We start from the raw sequence: 24,756 nt of genomic DNA on the forward strand, positions 1-24,756 counted from the left end.
ATGTTAACATATCGGCGACCAGAAGTACAACTAACTATAAAGACTCTAGAATTTTTTAACAAATGATAAATTGTTCTTTCTTCTGTTTCGCAGCTTCTTGCTATCAAGCGCTGCGGCAATGATTTTAAATATCTGCGCCCAGCGAGACTTAGTGTACCTTTTAAACGCTGGCCGCGCGTCTTGGTATAGGCGCACGTTATAAACAGATTTCATTTCTTTACTCTCGCGTTGTCATGCTTACTATCATTACAAACTCGATGGCAGTCCTTTTGTCATATGCAAAATGTCTGAAATCCAATAATGTCACATTGCTTCCCGCGTGAGGAGCGATGACTCCGTCAGGATCATCGCGACTCACGCGTAGTCGTGATATTATTGCTTTCGTGAAACAAGTTAGTATTACTTGCAAAAATTCTTTACAATAGATCTTACACACTACATCAGGCAAAGTGGTTAACATACAGAGTACCAGGTAAGTATATTCGTACGACTGAAATTGATAGTAACTTGTCCATAGGGTAACTACATGACAATTGAACTGTGCTCTTTCTAATGTATTGTACAAGGATAACAAATGTTCATTTCTCGGTAAAAGATAATGAAATTAAGACAAAGATACACATACATAGATAGCCGGCCGGTGTGGCCGTGCGGTTAAAGGCGCTTCAGTCTGGAACCGCGTGACCGCTACGGTCGCAGGTTCGAATCCTGCCTCGGGCATGGATGTGTGTGATGTCCTTAGGTTAGTTAGGTTTAATTAGTTCTAAGTTCTAGGCGACTGATGACCTCAGAAGTTAAGTCGCATAGTGCTCAGAGCCATTTGAACCATTTGAACCACATACATAGATACATTATATATGGCATAATAAAATTAAAAAATAACAAAGAAATAAATTACTTGACTTCGCAGGAAGTCTGGGTGCTGTGTGCACTCGTGGAAAAAATATGTTACAAAAAATTGACATTCTTGTTTTACAATGACATATTACAGGAATATTTTTGTCGTTTCGTCGAAGATTTTTTTTTTGCAGTAAATACTTAACACTTTACTTATTTGTGGCTTTCATGACCTGCAAAAAAAAATGTTTCACTACACTTGGGTAGGTATGAGTTGCACTGGGAGTGGTAGAACTTCGGGTATAAATGATAGGACTGCACTTGAGTGGGGAAATTGATTACACTTTCACAGTGGAGGAAAAGTAGGGCATCACTTTCACTGTGGAAGTTGGAGTAGTTGTCGGGGTGTGATGTTGCGTTGGAAATACGTCGTGGGTCAGGAACTGGAAGATTGGTTCTGCAACATGTTGAGCCGTATGGTGGCGGTCTCTATTTCACCTGACAAATGTCCGTGCTTCCATTTATGTTTTCGTACATGAAAAATACAGAAAAAAAATCTGTATTAGAATGTGCTTACTTACTAATAACTTAGTCTAAAAGAAAATTGGATTAGGTAAGGATAACAATTGTTTATGTACATAAGGTCTCATTCTCTTAGGAATGCTTAGTTCTCATATTTATCTATTTTTCTGGTTTTATTTGGTTCGACACGTTTTCGTCATTACTCGGCCTGGTCAGTAAATTCGGTAGCAAATGTCAAAATCGAACTTAAGACTCTTCCGATTAGTGTCTTTATAATGTCACAAGGTACATGAGTGCTTAATTCATTGCTTTATCATATTTTATTTTGAATGCATTTCAAACACATTTGGCATCCGCGCTCGTTGTGCAAAGAAAAATTGATTGTTGAGCGACCAGCGTACACAGTGTTTCGTCCGTTGGTCACAATCACGTGATAATAACTTGATAGTTCCACAACGCTAGCAGCAGTATTCTGCGAGAAGCAGAGCGTTTGGTGTCTACTAGCCGTGGTGAGAGTTTTACACAGCTTTCCATCGACTCTGGATTACGGAAGCAGCCAGATGCGGCGACTCCCGCAGCTGTTTCGAAGAATGTGTCCGTGGAAAGGTGTACAGTACCGTTTGTGGTAAGTACAACACTTATTCACTTTCACTCTTCGGCTTTCTACTTCGTGGTACAAGTACTTATAACATTACTTCACACGCGGTATTTCACACGTGTCCTTGGAGTTATCACCTTTTCAGTTCACACGTTATTATTAATTCGTGTTCACATTTATTTGGTCGTCATGTTAAGGTTCACACGCACCACTTTTATACGTGTCCATTAATTACTTGTCTATAGTCGGTTCACACGCAGCAGCATATATGTGTCCATTATTACTACAAAGTACAGTTAACATTTAGTATACATATCATGTCTAAAAATTATTTACAAAGAAATATTTAGTCTCTGTGACTACAAGGCCTGACGAAAAGCGTGTCTCTTGTTCGTAGTTTGTGCTTCCAAGGCACTTTAGGTTTACACTTTGTTCGAAATCTTTTTATTCTTTTCTTTTTACAATAGTTACTCTTTTCTCAAATTCAGCTCCTTTATTTTCTCTCTATTACGTCGTTAGTTTGAAGACATAGCCAATGTGGCTTCGTGATGAACAGTTCGTGTTCAAACTACCATTGGGAAATTGGGAAGCTTGGTGTTCCCTATCGTGCAATTGCACATAACAAATCTTAACTGAACTCGCAATTTGCGGAGAATAAGCATAGCCCGTCGATAACCAATGTGTCACGACTATCCATTCGTATAGCCTGTATGTATCAATCATGCAACCGGCTCGTAAAATTCACTTCTCTACTGGATAAGGTAGGATGGTAACGATACTGGTTAGAGAAAAACACAAAAGACTTTTATGGAGTGAAGAGATTTGAAGACAGTGTTAATGACGTATGATATGATGAGCTTAACATAAATTATTATCACCTTAGTTTTTCATGACAAATAGTATAATTAAATCGATACAGTAGTTTCAGTGTCGTCTGATCCAGCTCTCTAAACAATTTTCTATGCATATCTAAAATTACTTAAACCATGCATTAGCAGTGAACTGTGTCTGTTAACTATCTTCTGTTCCATGTATCGTAAAATTGGTTTTCTAAAAAAACTCGTCATACCTCGAGGACCTGAAATAGATATTTCTAGTACTAAATTAGTTTATTTATAAATGATGTTTGTAAGTATTTCAGCTGCACTGTGCCGTAAGATTCTTATGTGCGTATACGGTTTTCTCCGTATTATAATAAAATAATTGAGTTGCGCACTTATTTCCTGCTACCTGGATCGTTATTGACTGACTTGATTCTTATATGCTAAGCTACTGCTTTTTGCATGCTGCGTTTCATAAGTGGTCTCATAAAATTTGTTGTCACACACTCCTTATGCATAACATAACATTTACCTCATTAGAGTAAGCGACCTTAATAAATACTTTTTTTATACCTACGAGCAATCATTCTGGTCTGAATGATCATTTTAATTTATTTCATTCAAGAGGAGAGAGCTTTGCTATACTTAAAACTAGTGGTAGCAGGTGGCACTTAGCACGTCCCTACTATAATATTTATTTGTCAGCTCTTTCGGCTGTGGCCGTTCATGGCTCAATTAACTTAAAACTAACTTACATCTAAGGCAAATCTGGCTCTCCTACAATAAATGTGTTTTACTTAAGGTGCTCATATAAATTACTTATCTTGTTGTGGCAGGTCGACAGGGTGTTAGTCCTGTGCATTACTCTTACATACGTTGGTACTTCACACATAGTATGACAACTTCTAGTGTGTGTATATTTTATTTTAGCAGCTTAACAGATATTTTCAATGGTTGACTCGGTATTTCTTCAAGTCTGCGTGATGAAACAATCCTTTTATTCGTCCAGATACAGGGTCAGCTAATAGATAGCAACCAATGTGCGGCTTTCTTAGTATATGGTCCTTCATACAAGTGCTGCCACTTGCGATTCCTATGATGAATCAAAGATGGTTTGAAGTGGGTCTTTAATAGCACTCTTTCATTTATACGATACGATAAGACTTTGCTAACGTGTTTGTCATGCGCCTTGTTTCTTAGGTTGGCATGAGTGGTTAAAGATATGAGAGCTTGTCTTAACTTGTCGTCTAATGTTACTTCAGGGTGTTGTAATTTCGGTCTGCAGCTTCTCCGTGGAGGCATAAAGAAGCTACTAATGGTTTTCCGACTTGGGTGGAGCTGAAATGTCGGTTATTTTTACTTGACTAGTATTTTGCGACCTACCAGGCCGAAAATTCGCGTTCGTATCCCATACGACTTGTGCATCACTTGATTGCGTGTTATTTGACAACGCGTTTGGTGCTTGGTTCGCCTGTGTGTAAAAAATGGTCGTATTTCCTTGGCTATTATGACCGGCGGTGTCAGGAAAAGCATCCGACGAATTGTCCTGACTATTGTTCCTTAACTGTTGGTTGGGTTGGTGAGAAAATGTCGCATTTTTCGGCTGTGAAAAATTTATTTGCTGAGAGGGAGTGAAGTGACTCGGCTGACTGTACTGTTGTGGTCTGTTATAATTGTTCCATTTCTTTCCCTTGTGACGATTTCCATTATTCGTCTTGTTGCTCTGGTACTGGTAATTACCGTTGTGATTTATCGGTGAATTACCGTATTGTTGCTGTGTGTTTTGATAAATCGGATTGTATCTATTCTGGTGTGGATGTTTGTTATATTGTTTTCCATTACGGCGGTTGAAACTGTCATGATTGCCGTAAGGCTGAGAGTTTGGTTGTCCCGTGTTATGTTGGTACGACATTCCATTGACGCAGTTTGTTATGTGCTGCTGCGGAGCGGGCGGTCCATTATTATAATTATTCCGCGCGCTCGCACGCACATCCTCATAGATCATATCCAAATTGTCAAGAACAGAAAGGGAGGCTTCTAGGTCTTCTTCACTCACATTAACTAGTTTTTCTCTTATTGACACAGGAAGTTTTGACTTTAAGATCATGATTACATCTTTGGTTGAAATGGGCGTGTCCCAATACTGAATTTTACGTAGATATTTTTCAAAATAACGTCTCAAACCTCCTCCTTTGGTGTTGAAAGGTTCGGCGTTGTAAACCTCCTTTCGGAGTCTTTGTTGTATACCTGAACTCCAGAATTTATTCAAAAAATGCTTTTCAAAATCTGCATAGGTGTGACATTTGTCTATAATTTCTGTACCCCAAATTGATCCTTCACCGTGTACATAGCCTAAGATGAACTGTATCCGCTGCCTGTCGTTCCATGATTCTGGAAAAGCACCTGTGAATGATTTTAGAAATACCATGGGATGTATATCTCGTTTTTCAGGTATAAAAGGCTGAAAAACTCTGTGTTTTAGCACACTCTCGTCTCGCATTAGTTCAACGAGTGTTAGTTGATCGGCATGACTACGTGACGTAGAAGTTTCGTCACGCATATTATGTACTGTTGGTGAGAATTGTACCTGACACGCGGGATATTGACGATTATCGTGTTCTGGCGGTAGCGAATACTCACTTTGATTGTCACCTTGCAATTCCGTAAATTGTCGTTTCAGTTGATCTATATCATTGCTTAGCTGACGTTTCCATTCCGGAAGATCGTGGCTAAATGCTCGTCTGATTTCACCTAATTCACTGGTTAAAGTGTCACCAGAAGTACCGGGAGCGGTTAAGATTTCTGCTGTAGCAGATTTAACCGTACCCTTTAGTTCAGCGTGTACCTTGCTGACAATGTACTGTTCTTTGGATTGCATCCACTCTTCAAATTCCCTATTAAGTGTATTGCTTATACCGGTGTTGACATCTGCGATCTTTTTGTCAATATTGACATCGGATATTTGCTGAGCAAGGTCTTCGACTCGCTCGCCAACGTGGTTGACACTTTCTGTCAATTGGCTTACTCTCTTTGAAACATCACTGTAATGTTTCAAAGAGTCACTCGCAGTTGATTTACACACATCTATTTGGGCCTGCATATCTATGAACTTGCTACCAATATTGGTCTCCGCGGATTCCACCATCGAAAGAACACTATCAATTTTTGCGTGTACGCTTGCGTTTTGCTCGCTTGCGTAAGCAGTGGTAATGGCTAATTTTTTCCTCCATGGTGTCATTCGAATTTTTGATTTGTGCTTGGATGTCGGTAATAACAGAATTTATATTGTTCATTCGCACTTGAGTGTCCTCTATCCTTGATTCTAAACAGTTGAACCTGCTGTCACTTTGATTTGCTAACTGACTGATTTGCGTTCCAAGATTACCCATGTGAGCTTCAATGTTATCACTCTTGTTTGTAAGCTGTGCCATGTTTGCTTCAAAGCTGGTTTTCATATCAGCAAACAATTTTAGTATATCTGACAGCGAGCATTCACGTGACTGCGACGCGGTCTGTGGCGCCGACAGCTCACGTGTCGCTTCGTCCTCTGTTGTTCCCCCACTACGAGATTCAGGTTTGTTTACACCCGCGCGCGATCTAAGTTGCCTTGGTTGCTCATCAGCCATTGTAAATTTAAAGTAGTTACACTGCACGAGCTAGAAAAGATAATTTTTTTATTATTATTATGATTTTCACTTGTCAGGTGCGCCAAGGATTTCGCGTCCTGATTTCACAGATATTGCTTGCGCGTTATAAACAATTGAAACTCTGACACACGAAAATGCCAATATGGCAACGGGAGTGATAAAATAAATGAAAAACACTTATAGAGCACTGAAACTGGCACAGATAGCGGCCATTGTGATTTACTAAAATGCACAACAATGGAAATTCTTGCTATTTCTAACTATTGTAAGCGAAATTATGAGATAGAGGCGGATCTAATAGCAAAAGCAAACAGAAATTTGGAAATTAAATTGCTTGAGGAAAAGGAAAAAAGCGTAGAGAGTGAATGTCACGAGCCGACTGAATGCTCGGTACGCAAAGCTTCAAACGTAATGAAAAATCGTACTCACATTAGTTGTCTTGCGCGCTGCTATTTATTGCTGTTGTGGATTCTTACTGCGATTTTCTGCATATGCGTCCTTTTTTTTTATCACTGGTTTTGGCTTCCAATTTTCTCAGATGGTAGCATGAAAATAAAAAGGAACAAATTAGTTTTTTAGTCAGGTCCCTGTTCGGGCGCCACATCTAGCGTTAAAAGGTTTTTTGCTTTTCGTATTTAACCAAATATAACATTGATGATGATAATTCATGGCAATGTTTGCCGACAAGATAAAGAATACAACCTTTTAACACTAGATTGCGTACTCACGGCAGTTCTCCTTGGCCGTTTTTTCGTACGACTGGGAAAGAGAGAAAAATTAATGAATGATCGACGATGCGTCGGTTCTCGATTGTGTTCAGGAGACGTACAGATTGATTGCGCGAAAATAGTTTCTCAAATGACCTCTTAACCCGGATTGCTTTCACGCAATCAGACTCTTCAATTAAATTACCCAAGGGACCTATTTGAATAATAAAAAAATGCAAAACAGTGAAATTTTGTTAAAAAAAGTTGTCAGATCGGAAACTGAACACATTAATGGTCCCCCAAATACAATCGAGACACCGCGATAAAGAGCGAACCTGTAACAAAGTTCATTTAAACATAAACATTATTTGTGGTTAATTTAAAGAAAAGAATAAGCATAGATTTCGTGTACAGTGATGCATCAATATATTCCTAAAGAACAAAGGCGTTAAACTATAAACATTAACAAATTTACAATGTATACAAAACTTACATTTTTATGTTTTTCTCATACATGGAGCAGTCCAACAATCACTGCTTTTGTATGTGTGATATTTTGTAAAAATTAAAAGTCCTGGCGTGCGCGTAAGTATTTTTTATCGTCACAAGGTTTACAAAACCTTTTTGTTTCTTGGTGATAACGTGGTTCTTCACACTAAATGAAATATAACTTGTAGCGGTGCTACACAACACGTCTTAACAAGTCGGCGACCAAACATCAAAGGTAATGAAGTACATGTTAACATATCGGCGACCAGAAGTACAACTAACTATAAAGACTCTAGAATTTTTTAACAAATGATAAATTGTTCTTTCTTCTGTTTCGCAGCTTCTTGCTATCAAGCGCTGCGGCAATGATTTTAAATATCTGCGCCCAGCGAGTCTTAGTGTACCTTTTAAACGCTGGCCGCGCGTCTTGGTATAGGCGCACGTTATAAACAGATTTCATTTCTTTACTCTCGCGTTGTCATGCTTAGTATAATTACAAACTCGATGGCAGTCCTTTTGTCATATGCAAAATGTCTGAAATCCAATAATATCACAGAGTCCGCGTGGTATAGGTTCACGTCAAGACCGATACAATGTGCTAGCATTGGTGGCCGACCGAACATCAAATTCGAATGGTTCAAATGGCTCTAAGCACTATGGGACTTAACATCTGAGGTCATCAGTCCCCTACAGTTAGAACTACTTAAACCTAAGAAACGTAAGGGTATCACGCACATCCATGCGCGAGGCAGGATTCGAACCTGCGACCGTAGCAGCCGCGCGTTTCCGGACTGAAGCGCCTAGAACCGTTCGACCACAGCTGCTGGCGACCGAACATCATCCAGGGACGAAATCCGGGCACAAGTTGCACCTGCTGTGTCATCAGGCACTACTGGGGCCGGTGTGCTTCCAGCAGGAGTAAGGTCACGTGTGACTCCTGCCAGGCTACCGCTGACACCACCACACCGCCAGGCATCGCTACTGGTGTGAAAGAGGTGATTGGAGAGTGGAATGGTGCTCTGTTGTCTCCAGTGATGAGAGTATGTTCTTCCGTATGTGAGTGATCGGCGTTCACGTGTATGGTGGAATAGACCTGGTTACATAACTATAACAGGGTGCTCTCGCCCACGACAACCAGGTCATATCCCAGGCTTCTTGGTAGGGGGTGGGGGGAGGGGTGGGGGGAGGCGTCATCAGTTACAACTGCCTGTGACGTTTGATGCGCAGGTTTTTATCCCCGTGCTACTGTCTTTTCTTCGACAGAAATGTGATGCGTTTTTTTCAGCAGGACAAATCACATCCACATAGTGGTGCTGCGATGCAGCGTGCTCTTTGTGATTTACAACTGCGCTGGTCACCAGGATCACCTTATTTCTCGCCAACCGAAACATACGGCACATGATGACGCGGTAACTCACTAATTATTTAAGATTTTTTTTAATTTTGTTTCTCCCACCGTTAACTGCCTACTCAAACATATACCTGGCTGTTCTGTAGTTACGTTGGATTGACAGCGCAATCTTGTCAGGTGCACTGACTGAGCGGGTCCTGTGAAGCTTGCCAAGGTTGCGCAAACCCAAGTTGACCTGCTTTAACCACAGTGTACTTTTTAGGATCACTTTGCTGCCTGTGTGACAAATAAAACATTTTATTTAGGAACAGGTAGACCTGTCAAGTTGAAAGTCATATCACATATTAATCGTGACCTATAATGGCTCAAATGGCTCTGAGCACTATGGGACTCAACTGCTGTGGTTATCAGTCCCCTAGAACTTAGAACTACTTAAACCTAACTAACCTAAGGACATCACACACATCCATGCCCGAGGCAGGATTCGAACCTGCGACCGTAGCAGTCGCACGGTTCCGGACTGCGCGCCTAGAACCGCGAGACCACCGCGGCCGGCAGACCTATAATGTGAAGTCTGGCAAGTATCAAGGTCTCATGGTACGTATAAGGGAAAAAAATCCGAAATTTGTTCATTTATAATTACAAAACACGATAACAAGTTTTTTGGTCATTTGCTACACAATTGTCTGTCTGTCCGACTGTTACGAGCCCTTTTTGTTCATGAAATCGAAATTTGTGTCACATACTAAGGTCTACAGTCCCCTGGCGGTGTAAAAGCCTTAAGCTTCGCAGTCAATGTAATCAAAAGATGCGGCCAGTCGATTAACAGATTTGATACTCGCTAACTCATTCTTAGAAACATACAGAGTACCTCCCATTGACCTAGAATAACGACATTCGGCAAGAACAAAATTCCACAGTGCAAGTACAGGAAAAAAAATCCAAAAATTGGTAATTTCTAATTGTATCACTTTTTCTGTTATCCGACTGTGCCAGCCTGGGTGACCGAGCGGTTCTAGGCGCTACAGTCTGGAACCGCGAGACCGCTACGGTCGCAGGTTCGAATCCTGCCTCGGGCATGGGTGTGTGTGATGTCCTTAGGTTAGTTAGGTTTAAGTAGTTCTAAGTTCTAGGCGACTGATGACCTCAGAAGTTAAGTCCCATAGTGCTCAGAGCCATTTGAACCATATCCGACTGTCTGTCGATACTTCTGTTAAGACCCTTTTTTTTCTCAGGTATGAGTAGACGTGTATTTCTGTACTGAAATAGATAAGCAAAAAATGTCGAGATTCACGTTTCCCAAGATGGATGAACTATCTGCGGTCATAATGAAGTTTGTACGGAACCCTCGGCGCGCAAGTCGTACTCGCACTTTTCCGGACTTTTTCCCATCTGTATCGTTTTTCATTTGACTCCCCCTTATATAGACCTATTACTTGGGACCAAACGTTTCTAGATGTATCGGTTTTTTCTACAAATATTTTATTTATACTTTAGCTTCCCATTGACAGAAGACGAGTTGATTTACCTTTGGGCTGAGCTGGAAGGTTTCGGCCTTGGCATTGTTTAGGATACGATCTTGGCGTCCGCCCAATATAGTGATATAAGGATCCCACGGAGAGAGCCAAAATAGGGAATTTGAATGCACTCCATCCCGAATAGGCGTCTAGCGTATTGTAACTGGACCGCCTTGTTTTTAGCATCAGTTGGCGCCTCATGCAGATAAAATGTGTTAGATTTTTACTGCTCTCTTAACGAGTGCTTATCATATATGTTAATAATATTGATTTGAAGAACGAGAAAATCGATTTTGCGCTGGGAGAGATCCTGAGTGTGTGATATGAAAATACAGCTTCTTCTTGCACAAAACATGAGAACGCAGAATTTGCATAAAAAGGTAAGATCGGTATCCTCACAAGCGGCTTCTAATTAAATTGTACGTCTAGGGAGAATCATCGCAGTCGTGCGATTTCCTGTCGGAAAGTCACACCCATAGTAATAAACGGAAAGCTGTAATGTAGTGTAATATGACCTCTATAGTGTCAATCTACTCGCATATAAACGATTTAGGAGACAATCTGAACAGGCCTCTTAGACTACTGATGATGCTGTCGTTTGCCGTCTAGTAAAGTCATCAAAAGATCAGGACCAAGTGCAAAGTGATTTGGACAAGATATCTGTATGATGCTAATGTTGTCAGTTGACAAAAAATAAAATGTGAGAGTTCGTCCATATTAGTGAACAAAAAAAATATTTCGTTAAATTTTGGATTACGCGATATATCATACACACTTAAGGGTTTTCGATACAACTAAATACTTAGAGATTACAACAGCCAACAACTCAGACTGAAACGATCACACAGATAATGTTGTTGGAAGGCGAACCAAAGGTTGTTTCATTGGCAGAATACTTATAAGTTGCAACGGATGTACTACAGAGACTGGCTACACTACGTTTGTCTGTCTTCTTCTGGAGTATTGCTGCACGGTATCGTATCCATACCAGATTGGATTGACGAAGGACATCAGAAAAATTCAAAGAAGACGACTTCGTGAGTTGGGGTGCCAGTCATTAACACGAAGTCGTTTTCCGTTGCGGCGAGATCCTTTCACGAAATTTCTGTTACCAACTTTCTCTTCCGAAAGCGAAAACAATTTATTGTTCCCTTTGCACATAGGGAGAAATGACCATCATAATAAAACAGAAACTACAGTCGAACGGAATGATTCGATGTTCGTTTCTCCCGTGTGCTAATCTAGAGTGAAACGTCAGAGACAGCACAAATGTGCATTGCAGAGTAGTAGTGTAGATATGTAGAGCAGACATAGATCGCTGATGCCTTTTAGAGGATCATCAGCATCGGATTTTAGTCCTCCTCCTTCCGTTACCGTAAGTCCGTTATTGTGAACAACGCACGCTCAAGTGAGTGTAAATAGTTATGACTAAGGACACACAATTTAGATGCCAGGGAGAAGTGACAATGAAAGTGACGAAAACAGAAAGAAGCAAGTGTAATTCAGTTGCTGAATAACTACGTGGAGCTCCGGGTAATCACTGGCTCTTCATTCCACAATATCGATTCATGTCAAAGGTAATAGACTACGGAATATCTTTGAAAATATGTGACTGGCCGCTGGAATATTTGGCTGACAGAACCCACTACGTTATCTTGAATGCCCATCGGAGACAAATTTAACATAATGACTATCGCCAGGACCGTCCTCGTCTCAATATACGAGGGTCACTCCAAAAGAAATGAACACTATTTTTTTTAATCCGTATTTTATTCTACGTGTTTGAAAGTTTTACAGTGTGTAGATACATCCTTTAGGAACAATATTTTCATTTCTCCACATAATATCCATCCCTCTCAACTGTCTTACGCCATCTTGGAACCAGCGCCTGTATACCCGCACGGTAAAATTCGGGACCAACCTGTTGGAAGCACTGTTTGGCAGCATGCACAAGGGAGTCATCATCTTCAAACCTTGTTCCACGAAGAGAGTCTTTCAGTTTACCAAAAAGATGATAGTCACATGGAGCCAGGTCAGGACTGTAAGGCGGGTGTTTCAGTGTTGTCCATCCGTGTTTTGTGTTCGCTTCCATGGTTTTTTGACTCACATGTGGCCGTGCACTGTCGTGCATCAGCAAAACATCCTGCTTTTGCCGATGTGGTCGAACACGACTCAGTCGAGCTTGAAGTTTCTTCATTGTCGCCACATATGCATCAGAATTTATGGTGGTTCCACTTGGCATGATGTCCACAAGCAAGAGTCCTTCGGAATCGAAAAACACCGTAGCCATAACTTTTCCAGCAGAAGGTGTGGTTTTGAACTTTTTTCTTGTGTGAATTTGCATGATGCCACTCCATTGATTGCCTCTTCGTCTCTGGTGAAAAATGATGGAGCCACGTTTCATCACCTGTCACAATTCTTCCAAGAAATTCATCTCCACCATTCTCGTACTGTTCCAAAAGTTCGCTGCATACCGTTTTTCTCGTTTCTTTGTGAGCCACTGTCAACACCCTGGGAAACCACCTGGCACAAACCTTTTTTAACGCCAACACTTTCAGTATTCTGCAAACACTTCCTTGCCCTATCCCAACGTAGCGTGACAATTCGTTCACTGTGATGCGTCTGTCAGCAGTCACCAATTCGTTAACTCTCTGCACATTGTCTGGAATGTGTGCAGTGCGAGGCCTGCCGCTGCGAGGACAATCCTCAATATTGCTGTACCCACTTTCATCACGTAACCTGCTTGGCCACCGACTAACTGTACTGCGATCGACAGCAGCATCTCCATACACCTTTTTCAACCTCTTGTGGATGTTTCCCACTGTCTCGTTTTCACAGCACAGGAATTCTATGGCAGCACGTTGCTTCTGACGAACGTCAAGCGTAGCAGCCATCTTGAAGACATGCTGTGACGGCGCCACTCATGGGAACAGGTTGAACTAAGTTTGAAAACAAACGGGAAGGATGTATCTACACACTGTAAAACTTTCGCACTTGCAGAATGAAAACTGTATTTTTACAAAAATTTGAAAGTTGCGTCTCAAACGCGCGCTTTCAATGGTTCCACAATTTGCTTTCAGTAACTCACAAACTGTTTTTTTTTATATTGCAAAGATGTTCTCTAACCAGTAGGCCTACCTATGTATTCTGTGTACATTCCTGGAGTTGTCTCTCTCGGAGACGTTACTTTCAACCTGTCGGTGCATTGACGGTTGAAAGTGCATGCTCTGGGACTACTTTGAAACAGAGAGATTTTTATTCGAGAAATACGTCGCGAAAGACTTTGTAGCCATATTTGAAACAGACTTTTTTCCGGAACGCTTGTTTCGGACGTTTGAAGATCAATACAACGCAGCGAGTTCGCAGTTATTGGTGAGAACGTCTCATTTATTCGAAGTGGTTGTTCATAGACTAGGTTCTGAAATAAATTCATTATTGTTGTGTTTGTATCCCACGGCCCACGGCTCGTTTTCACTAATTTCGCGTATTAACACGTTGGCTGCAGAGAGGCCGCCGGAGGGCGTAGCAGGGGTTCACACCTGACAATATATCTTTGGATGGTGAGGAAAAAAAAAAGAACAAAAAACTTCGCACAATCCGCGTTGCCTTTATCTGTGGAAACCAGCGATAAACCCATATCTGTGCATCTTCATGTTTTCGCGGCGTAAAGACTGTTCCATAAAATTTCGGGCGTGCAGCCGCATAAATTCAGTTTCTTCTTCTAATATTTTGTCTGAATACCGTTCAGCCATCCTCAGCGTGAGCCGAGGTGACTAACGCTCCAGCACCTGTTCCGTCCTTTTAAACTCGAGGACCGAACCACTGAGGATGCGGCAAAGATACACAAGACACCAGAGACGTTGATAGGCGGCGAAGAGGTGTAACATATGCATGGAAATTAAATCTATGGCTGCGCAGTCAATCCACTCGGTGATATCGATGTGTCACGGAGAGCTGTACCTCGCGACGTCTTTGTGATTTAATTACAGAAATTGCCGGATTCCATGATTTGTCCAAGCTGAAGCCGCTATCTCTATTAATTAAATTCGTCGCCAAGTGAATTTCAATTGCTTCTTTCACTAGTGAGTCCCAGACGAGGGGTCAGTCTTTCCATAATCTGTCTTAGTGATTTATGGTAGAAGTCTACTAAGTTGCCTTAAGGGGCAGTGACTTCTCTATAAAGGGAAATGATTTTCCAGTACCTGCAAAAAGTCCTCACAGGAGTGCTATTGGTGACGGCAGGAAACGGCCGCTGGAACTGCCTGCATTCTACTCCTGGGCTTGCTCGGCTGCAAGATCTGTTGTTAAAAACAATTACGTAAGGCATCCGTGTGCTACCGACGTAAAATTTTTACTCTGCAGTAAAAATACATTATTATGAACCAACATCGCAGATTGAAAGTTCATGATGGATCGGGACTCTAACACCGACGTTTATCAGTTTCAAACTTAGGTCTGGGTTCGGATGGCACTGTGGCTGTGAGTGCTGCCCAGGACACGCTAATTTCAGGCTAGCCTCCCCGCCCTTGTCAGACAAACAACAAATTAGCTGTCAAGAAACTTCCTTACAGCACATCCTTCACTGCGTTGTGAGATGGTCCTTGTGACTAGATAGATCGCAACCGTCACTGAACTTCAGTCACTCACAATTTTGCTCGTGCCCGTAACTAAGGACAGCAAGCCCGTACTTTCTCACTTACTACGAAATCTGACTATACCCTGGATACGCTTTCGTATTCACAGAGCAAGAACGTGCACAGATTAAGACACTTAGCTCGCATTCAAGAGCAACGGGTTTCAAATCTCCGTTCCGCATTGAAATCTAGGTTGTCTGTGGTTCTGCTGAAAAAGACACAACCGATTTCATTCTCCGTCATTGTCCTATCCAAACGTGTGCTCTGTCTCGAACTACTTCTTCTTTCCTTACTGTATTCGTATTAAATTTAATGTTATTTCTGCTATTCTTTTTCTTAGTCATAGCGATAGCTTACATGATTATGGTAGCAGCCTCATGTCCTGGATATCGTCTGGAGAATGCATACTTTGGTGCCGCTGTCTTAATCTAACTCCTCCATCATTACTTCTTGCATCAGAAATGTACTATGAAATAAATGCTCAAAGAGGTACGTGCTTACAAATTACCGAGCGTTTCTCCCGCGTGTTGCCATGAATGTAAAGTCTTTTGACATCCTTATGTGCCTTTTCACACAACGCAATCTAAACGATTACGCAAAGTAATCACTCACCGCCTATCCTTCTCACACTCTGTAACGTATGCGGCCATTTATCACAATTGGACGATTACCGTTTATGGCAGCCAGCCATATTTCACGCCATCTGCCGTAATTGCTATCCGCTATGCTGACGCAGCTTGTTGAAAGTCGCGATTGGTCGGGAAGGCCATCCACGTAAGTACAGTACGCAGATGCCGCCTCGTAGCTGACGCAAGCCTCGGGAACAAATCCTTCGCTATTTTGCCTCCTCGGTCAAAAGGTCACCGCAGACCTTCCACATCTCTAGCCGCAGGTTGCTCGTTCTGCAATTATGTCACTGCGCGTTGGCCAAAGTGCCATTATTCAGACAGTGCAGCCCAAGAAACGGTTGGGCACCTCCGGGAAAGACCACTCGATGCTAAGAGGAAACGACGAAACACAAACGACTATTGAAGTGAATAACTTATTTCCTTCCTCAGCAACCCTGGCGCGAAGAGCCGTGAAATTATCTTTTCTCATTGTTTTGCAGAAGAGCTTCCTAGGAATTAAAAGAAAAAGAATACTACTTTTTCACTGTGGTTATACAACGGGTACTAGGAAAGTTTTGCAATACAGCTTTATGTATTTAATTTCTTCGAAGTAATTTGCGCCACACTGAATACACCTCTCCATTCTCCGAGATCACTGCCTAAACCAGCTCTCCCAACTTTGTGTAGTGAGTAAGGCACACTCGTTGTCCCAAGCCCTCAGGAGCTCCTCGTCACTTTAAAACTGCACTCCTTTCAGCTTCATTTTCACATGGGGGAACAGTGTACAGTCACAAGGAGCAAGGTCTGGACTGTACGCTGGGTGCTCAGGAAGCTTCAGTCCTGTACTCCGCAAATATTCGGTGTATACTTCGACGCGGTGAGCTGGAGCGTTGACGTGATGGAGGAAGTAAGTGCCCATTCTCGACTTCGGTCGCAGGCTCTTCAAAGATTTGATGAGTTGGGCAAGCACTGCTCAGTGTAGCATCTAGCTGTGACTGTCTTCTGTGTATCTCAAACAGCACGATCTAGAGTTCCATTCGATTTTGAAGAAAACAGCTATCATTTTCCTCTTGACTGATCGGGATTTTCTAACAGCTACAAATGTGTCAACTGTAAAAACTCAGTTTGTTTTGAGTAGTAGTCGGCACGTCATTATAGTACAACCAAGTCTCGTCACCTGTCATGATGTTATTCACATACTGAGGTTGTCCCTTAGAAAACTTCTTTAACAACTCCCGGCACCAAGTCACACGTCGTTCCATCTGCTCTTCCATCAGTCTATGCGGCACTCAGAGATAAAGTTTCTTTACTTGCAAATGATCATGCAAAATCGGACGAATTGCTGGTCCAGTTAGCCATAAGGTATCTTATGTGTTTATAGGTCACTCGCCTGTCTTCTTCTAGCATTTTCCTCGCAGCGTCAACGTTTTCCTCCGTAACTGTTGATCGTGGCCTTCCCGTCTTCTCAGTGTCTTCCAGAGTGAAATTTTGCTCTTTGGAATTCTCTGTACCACCTGAATATAGTTGTATGACGTGGACACACATCGAGTGCAAGAGTCCTTTCTTCAAAGCACTGTGTCTATGTTTAAACCTTGCCCAAAGTTGTACCGCAAAACTGCCCGAATCTCGGTTTGTGACCGCGATTCCATAGCAAGCACTTCAAACTAACCGTCGTCCGCAGCTCGTGGTCTAGTGATGCCGGCACGGTAGCTCAGCGTGTTCGGTCAGAGGGTTAGCTACCCTCTGTAATAAAAAAAAACTGAGTGAACGGATCAACGAAGAACCTGAACGGGTGTCATCGGACGTCCGCCCCGAATCAATTCAACGAACAATATAGAACAAAATGAGATCAACTAAAAAGAGTGACTTGCGTTGCTGTCTCTGGGTCAGGGGGGGGGGGGTCCCGGATTTGATTCCCGGCCGAGTCAGGGATTTTCTCCGCCAGGGGACTCGGTGTTTGTGTTGTCATCATCTCATCATCATTCGGGAAGTGCCGAGAATGGAAACGGAAAGATTTGGAACTTTTATGGGCGCTGATGACCACGATGTTGAGGGCCCTACGAACCAACATCATCAAAAATAACCGTGCTAGTGAACGACTGCGCCCACAGACTTAGCACAGCGGTTACAGTGCAAGTGTAAAGTATTCTCAGAACACAGCAATCAGCCTCCTGCGACTTATTGTTGTGTCTATTTGAGAAACTTTCCTAGTACCCTTAGTAACTGTCAGATGTCGGAGATACACTGCCATTTCTCCGAAAAAATACTTTTCAGTCTGTGGCATTATCTACGCCTAGAGTCAATGAAAAGAATTCTGAGCCCCCATTCAGTGTAACATCAGTACTCCGCAAATACAATTTTTGGATTTTATCCTGTAATGTAGTGCAGTAAACTGAGGCCTACAGTCGATTGTAGATATGTGTTCACGGTTGTCACTTGAGCTGTCGGGTTCTGTAACGATGTGCAATGCAAATACTGACAAATCAAAACCTGTCACCATAGTTCAGTATTTATTTTGTAAACGGCTCTCAGAAGTTACTCATGACTGTTAGCAGACATTTTTACACTGTTGCCTACCTACATCCAGTTGGTATCCTTAAAAATTTGAAGTACTTCAGGTGTATGTGAACAACCACAAATTCATATCACTCTCAGACAAGGCATGGAATTCTCTCAAAATTATTTAAGGACATCCTTTTCCCACCATTTTAAAGGATGTGATGTTACAGAACGAAGTATAAGAATACATTTAATAATAGAATTAAGCTACCTGAATTTTCTTTGTATTACTACTAACTGCTACCCACAGCTGCTCTCGTATTTCAGTAGTTTTGTTATGACGAGTGATGGTGAGTAAGTAGGCTGGTAGCAGATACAGTATCTGGGGATGTAGCGGTGTAGCTATGGATCATATTCAAAATGCAGCCTCGCTGAAAGCCTTCCACGTTCTACATGTAAAATCACGATATCTCTTAAATATGACTACCGAGAACTTCGGGAAGGGCTGGACCACGGGTTTACAAACCATTCACCTTTTTGCTACACGGTTTTATTGACAATTAAATTTAACAACTTACTCAGTGATTAAATGTCTTTGGCAAAATGGTCACCAGCCCATCTTACTACAGCAATAAATATGAGCAGAGATTTTACGCGCCTTCAAAGTAAGAAGCGATCAGTTAACAGGAAATCCTAATGAAAACTCAATTAGTTAACTGTAATAGTAATTTAATATTAATAATTTAATAATATGCATTATAACAAACATTGTAAATAAGAAAAACATTATAACATTAATAATGTAATGAAATCCCTGGTCCAGCTCTTCCCGAAATTCTCGGTAGCCACCTCTCAGAGGTGTGATTTTACGTGTAGAATGAGGCTGGCTTTCAGCGAGGCTGCATTTGAATATGATCCATATCTACACCACTACACACCCAGATATTTATTAGTTACCAGCTTAATATTAATCTCATCTTCGGTAAGAACCTGGAGCAAAATTTTGTCATAAAAATCAGACCTTAAGGCTTCAACCCCATTACAGAACAATGCAAGGTATAAACTTACAATTGCATAACCAGCAAGGTGGAACAATTTCCGATGTACAAACACTCAGCAGTACATGAATATTACATTTCCATCAAAGAACAGGATAATAAGATCACCAATGCAGCTTCCACAAAGGGAATTTCAACGTACAGGAAGAACAAGATAAATAGTAGCTCCAATAAAGGTATACAAACTAATGGCCAAGTCATTAATTGATCTTTGATACATAGGACTAGCGGACTCTTTGCGTGCTTGGTTTCTAGTGCATGATGCCAAAATATTTGAAAAGGATACGGTAACTTCTATCCCAGAACTTCCGGATGATATGACGTGGCTTAGTACCAAGTTTCGCGAGCGAACACGGGAGCGCGGAGTCTCTAGCGCGGGAACAACTCGTTCGTGTCGCAGGCAAATTCCGTTCGACAGGCCACGAAAGACCGAACAGGAGAGGAAACGCATAGATAAAGTTAGTCCCGCGATGCGCAACCACCAGTCCGGTCTAGGACTAATGTAATCCTGAGGTGGCTACCTGGCATTAAAACCACAGGTCAGTACATTGAAATAACAAGGTTAAATATAGGGTACAAAGATCAGATGTAACGATCAAAGACCCACTAGACAGTTTATCAAAGAATCCAGCACTGTCGGCCACCCTGCCTCACTGACTTATAATAGATCACAAATTCAAACCGAAACCTGAGAAGCAATGTGTTCTTACACATGAACACACAAGAACCATATTATCATTAATAACAAGGCCTACTTGTGCGCTAAGGCGAACGGAATAAAACATTAAATATAACCCTAGGTGAGACTGCTTGATCCAGTATAGTAGAAATTAACAATCATTTAATAATATAAATATAAATTTAAAACCAAACTTTAGAAATATCTAAATGACGAGATTTGATTATTATCCTGGCTGACTACAGAGCCTTACCATTTTCTAGATTTATGAACATGGTGTATTTGGATGCATACCGCATTTAATCTGATCTGTTATATTAAATGTTACATACAGTAATTGTCCACAAAGAGAGAGACAATAGTCAAATATTTTAAGCTTCTGAACAGTAGGAACAGGTTAACAAATATATCATATGACAAGCAGAAAATAGCGTGACAAATCACCTGACGTCACTGTCCGGGAACAGAATAACTGACCAGTCGCTTCCTTTGCCCGTCACAACATACAACTAACGGTCTATTCCAAATGTCACAATTATGTTGGAGACAAGTCTACTGTGGTTGTAAGAAACAGAAGCGATCACCATCACCTAAACCTGTGACTTTGGCTCCACATGTGGCAATCTTATGGGAATCAACAGAAGTCAGTCAGTGATGTAATGTGCCAACCGCACAAGCTATACTACTGGGCTCACAGCTAACAGTCAAGTCCCCTTCCTCTCTGTCCTCTCTGTCAACCACGGAGCAATCACCTTCCCCTCCATGCCGACTGCCAACTCTCTTCTTCATCGCGACGGGGCCTAACTTTAGCTTTCCACCAAACGCCGCCAGAGAGCGCCAACTCCCGTTTCCCACGCCCTCGAGGTCAAACCATAAACTTAGTTGAAAAATTCCATAGTTTTAATTGAAAACCGTCTTGGTTGCAATTTTATTTTTTTATTTATCAACTACGCGTTTCATCTTATTTAGGCACCTTCCGGCTTATCTGTATAGAAAACTGAGAACAAATACACCTATTTAATGATCGCGATCGCGTTGTGCAGACTTCGATAACCTAAAAGCATGTAAAAACAGATCAAATACTGAAAGAGCAAATACCTTAATTTGGTATTTCTTAGGACGATCCTTTTGACAGTGTAGGTAAAGGGCATCGTCGAGTACATCAGGCCAACATCGCCTTCGTTAACCTCAGTAAATACTAGAAATCTATAATAGTAAAAACGGATAAGAGAATTGACCAATGATTGGACACTCAGAAATGCAATCATATTGCCGAAGCCTTATGATAAGGCCTTACCTTTCTAGATGGACGTGACTGACTCCAAGACCTGCATTATGCGTACACGTTCACAGGAGCGAGTAATAGAAGAAGATGGGGCTCAAGTAGTAAGCATAATGCACCACAGCGTCGTGTGCTAGTACTGACGCCTAATACACAATCACCTCATTAGATGGCGCTGCCCCGCAGCTGCTGGTAAGAATGAGATATCGTAAACCGGATATACACTGCCACTAAAACTTTATAAATAAATACACATAAAACATTAATAAGATAGACTTACTAGAATCAACACCTGTGCATTAATTTATCCAAAAATTATAACGGAGTAAAAATACAAAAGAAGGCGGTAAATTTAAAATATAATACCAGGGTGTATAATACAACACACAGATGCGGTGCCTAAACAGGTATTACGTATCATATATCGCTAGAACGTGAACTTTACTAACACAGGACCATAACTGCTGATGAAGAGGCCCACCTATAACACGAAATCCTGCGTCATACGGAGCAAGAACTTCTAACAAGAAAATTCTTTTATAAAAATACCAAAATAAAATTATTACGCTTCAAAGATACACACCAGCGTGGGAGGAAGACGTAATGCGGGTGAACTTTTTTCCCTTTTCCATTTTATACTTTCATTAAAATGTGTAAGATACGTCGACATTTGAAGCGACAAACTCGCAATATCTTTTCAACTAATACAATTAAACACTGGTTTGCTGATTCATGCCACTGATGGATTGGAAGAATTCCATAGTTGTTTGGGAACATGACGTCCATGAATGGCTGGAAATGGTCACCAAGTAGTCGAACATCCAGAAGACCCCGTCCATTCTACGCAAACGCAGTCCACACCACAAGCTAGCACAACGTATTGTTGGCAACTTGGGTCCATGACTCCGTGGGGTCTGGGCCACACTCGAACTCTTCCATCAGCTCTTACCAACTGAAACTGAGACTCATCAGACCAGGCCACGGTTTTCCAGTAGTCTAGATTCCAACCGATGTCGTCACTAGCCCAAGAGAGGCGCTTCAGCCGATCTCATGCTCTTAGTACAGGCACCAGCGTCGGACGTCTGCTGCCAATAGTCCATTAACGCCACATTTCGCCGCACTCTCCTAACAGATACGTTCGTCGTTTGTCCGCCTTTGGTTTCTGTGGTTATTTCGCGCATTGTTGCTTGTCTGTTAGCACTAGCAACTCTACGGAAACGCCGCCGTTCTCGATCGTTAAGTGAAGGCCGCCTGCCAATGCATTTTCCGTGGTGAGAGGTAATGCCTGAAATGTATTCTCGCCACACTCTTGACACTGTATCTTGGAATATTGATATCCGAAATGGAATGTCCCAAACATCTAACTCCAACTACTATTCCGCAATCAAAGTATGTTAATTCCCGTCGTGCAACCATAATCGCGTTGGAAACTTTTTCACACGAATCACCTGAGGACAAATGACAGTCCGGCAATGCACTGCCTTCTTATATATTGTGTACGCGATACTACAGCCATCTATATATGTGCATACCGCTATCCCATGACTTTGCCATCTCAATATATTTAATGCAGTATATCTTTGGATGATGTATTTGTAATGCAATCATAGGCACATGCAATTTGTTGAAGAAACGTATAATACAGATGAACGTGGCCTGTAAATGCGATCTTGGGTTGGCGACGTATTATGAAGTTAGCCTTGAGGCAGTTCTGGCTTTGTGTAGCTCTACTTGCTGCAGATTTCTTGCAGTATTGTACATTAATTTATATTTCTTGATTGAATTGACGACGGTGTACAAAAACGCGGGTACAATATTTTGTTCGGTATTCTCTGGAAGCCAACAAAGATTATGCCACATTCTTATTATCCAGTATCAGAAAACACAAAAGGACATTTCCCGACAGCCACACAAGAAAAATATAGCAAAAATATCAAAGTGCGAAAAAGACCACAAGAATGTTACTTGGAGGTTTCTATATTTCATAGATAGTCTGAAGCTTTGAACCGAGTGAAGAAGGTCTGTCCGCCGTGTTGCTCACAGACGCAAACCTACTCGCTAAACATACGTGGTGTTCCCTTTCTTTTCGTTTATAGTTTTTCTGCTGTTCAACTAGTTTTTGTCTCCAATTCTGCTTGTGAGATAATCAGCCAGCCGTTGGACACATTGCGTCATGAAGGAGCCTCTGTGGCGTCCTCGTGGCAGTCAACGTGTTAAGATTGCTGACTCTCATTCGGAAGACGCGGCCTTCGACCATCTAGATACCGGTTTACCGTCCTGTACCTAAATAGGTTAGGGCGAATACCAGGGTGGTTCCTACGAATATGTTGAAAACATTGGCTGAATTCCTGCCTCATCCTTACGCAACCAGAGTTTGTTCACCCTCTCTAATGACCTCGTCGTCTTCGTTCGCCTTTCCTTACAGTTTTTTCTTCTACGGTTTTTCCACTATCTACGCCCTAGCTCCGTACAACACTCATTTTTAGACTTACTGTTTCAGAAACGTCTTTCTCAATTCCATTTTAACATTTGTTGTTTGTAAAGTTCTTTTCTTGAATAAAGCTATCTTCTCTGAGTCTATTTGCGATATCTTCATATTACGATCATCGTGCATAATCCTGCGTCCAACACATCAATAAGTTTCTTCTTCTACTGTTAACCGTTGTCCAATTATGCTATTACGTAATCGCCATTTGCCTTTCTACTACACTTCATCACTGAGGCCTTAGCTTTCTTTGTATTTAACTCACATCCGCCAAACTCACATTCTATAGACCTGACTTTCAGATCCCCGTCTGCTCATCCAGAATTACATTTCCTGACGTTTTCCTAATTCTAATGTGGCGAATTCCGCTGAGGTTCCCTTGAGAGATCATGAACGACATATTTCCTCAGTACTGCCCTAATCTTGCGCTTCCACACTAATGGCCTTGTAGTTTATGGGGAGCTAAACGCTGATTTTCATTCCTCTGTTTAACCCACATTCCTTACAAAGTATGTTGCCCGTCCCATTCAACAGATACGAGTCTTTCTTCTTTCTTTTAAGAGCATATAAGTAGGTAGCTTTTCCCCTTCTACTTGTATTCTCTTCTTAAATTTTCTTTTACTTACTCTATTGTTTCTCTGAGATAGGAGTTCAACAACAGTGATGATGATTAAAACGTTTTCTTTTATTTTCCGACACAATCGCAGCTACTTTTACAGACAACATATTTCGACCGTTTCAAATGTCTAACTTCAGATTTAAAAATAAAAATTAAGACTTCTGTGTATATTGAAAAGTCACATTGAAATTACATTTGGTATTACAAAGTAATGAAATTCTCTTACACAGCTGGTGAATAGGAATGCCATACGTTGTCACTAACGTTAAAGCATTTCCATATTGTTTTCTTTTCTTCACTGCAATTTCAGGTCGCCACGAAGGAGCGGAATGGGAGCCCATAAAAACTGCTCTGCAGCCAGTGATATTACACATTTTATGGATATTTTAAAATACATAAAAAA

General features: G+C 41.5%; 1 protein-coding gene across 1 annotated transcript in view; it reads left to right on the plus strand.

Moving 5' to 3' along the window:
- The window catches only part of LOC126203756 (uncharacterized), a 1,215,674-nt gene that overhangs the window by 1,111,842 nt on the left and 79,076 nt on the right, over positions 1 to 24,756 (plus strand). The gene's annotated exons all lie outside the window — the stretch shown is intronic.

This window comes from Schistocerca nitens, chromosome 1 (assembly GCF_023898315.1).
Source record: "Schistocerca nitens isolate TAMUIC-IGC-003100 chromosome 1, iqSchNite1.1, whole genome shotgun sequence".
NCBI lineage: Eukaryota > Metazoa > Arthropoda > Insecta > Orthoptera > Acrididae > Schistocerca > Schistocerca nitens.